We start from the raw sequence: 1,080 nt of genomic DNA, 5'->3' as shown, positions 1-1,080 counted from the left end.
TTATCCTTGCCCCTCCCAGCTCCACTACAAAGACGATTGTACGTTGCTTTGGCCGCTCCCTCTCAACTACGGAGACGAGTTTAACGCGGTTTCCACCCCTCCCTCTCAACCGCACCAGTGCACGCTTGCCGCGCCACAACGCCGACGCTGGACCCGTGAATCGTGAGCACCCAGCTATGACTTACCGCACTCGTGCAAAATAATAAAACACGGTAAATATATTACTTACACGTGCGTTTTGTTTTGCAAGCGGCGCGAAAAAAATTAAAAACGGAATGCAACACGAGGACTTCCCAGGAGGTCACCCATCCTAGTACTACTCTCGCCCAAGCACGCTTAACTTCGGAGTTCTGATGGGATCCGGTGCTTAAGTGCTGGTATGATCGCATCCGATATGTTACCCCGGTCTTCGTCCCTTATCCTTGCCCCTCCCAGCTCCACTACAAAGACGATTGTACATTGCTTTGGCCGCTCCCTCTCAACTACGGAGACGAGTTTAACGCGGTTTCCACCCCTCCCTCTCAACCGCACCAGTGCACGCTTGCCGCGCCACAACGCCGACGCTGGACCCGTGAATCGTGAGCACCCAGCTATGACTTACCGCACTCGTGCAAAATAATAAAACACGGTAAATATATTACTTACACGTGCGTTTTGTTTTGCAAGCGGCGCGAAAAAAATTAAAAAGGGAAATGCAACACGAGGACTTCCCAAGAGGTCACCCATCCTAGTACTACTCTCGCCCAAGCACGCTTAACTTCGGAGTTCTGATGGGATCCGGTGCTTTAGTGCTGGTATGATCGCATCCGACATGTTACCCCGGTCTTCGTCCCTTATCCTTGCCCCTCCCAGCTCCACTACAAAGACGATTGTACATTGCTTTGGCCGCTCCCTCTCAACTACGGAGACGAGTTTAACGCGGTTTCCACCCCTCCCTCTCAACCGCACCAGTGCACGCTTGCCGCGCCACAACGCCGACGCTGGACCCGTGAATCGTGAGCACCCAGCTATGACTTACCGCACTCGTGCAAAATAATAAAACACGGTAAATATATTACTTACACGTGCGTTTTGTTTTGC

The 1,080-nt window shown here is 52.0% G+C and overlaps 2 non-coding genes across 2 annotated transcripts; both read right to left on the bottom strand.

The window, feature by feature from the left end:
* Nucleotides 1-272: 272 nt before the first annotated feature.
* Nucleotides 273-391, bottom strand: LOC119346811. The gene has a single exon (XR_005167949.1). It is a non-coding gene; the product is annotated as a 5S ribosomal RNA (ribosomal RNA).
* A 298-nt stretch (nucleotides 392-689) lies between these two features.
* On the bottom strand, nucleotides 690-808 carry LOC119346812. Its single transcript, XR_005167950.1, has one exon. It is a non-coding gene; the product is annotated as a 5S ribosomal RNA (ribosomal RNA).
* Between the last annotated feature and the right edge of the window lie 272 nt (nucleotides 809-1,080).

The sequence above is a fragment of the Triticum dicoccoides genome, unplaced genomic scaffold (assembly GCF_002162155.2).
Source record: "Triticum dicoccoides isolate Atlit2015 ecotype Zavitan unplaced genomic scaffold, WEW_v2.0 scaffold51446, whole genome shotgun sequence".
Taxonomy (NCBI): domain Eukaryota; kingdom Viridiplantae; phylum Streptophyta; class Magnoliopsida; order Poales; family Poaceae; genus Triticum; species Triticum dicoccoides.
The sequence above is the reverse complement of the archived record's forward strand: the minus strand, read 5'-3'. Positions and strand labels throughout refer to the sequence as shown.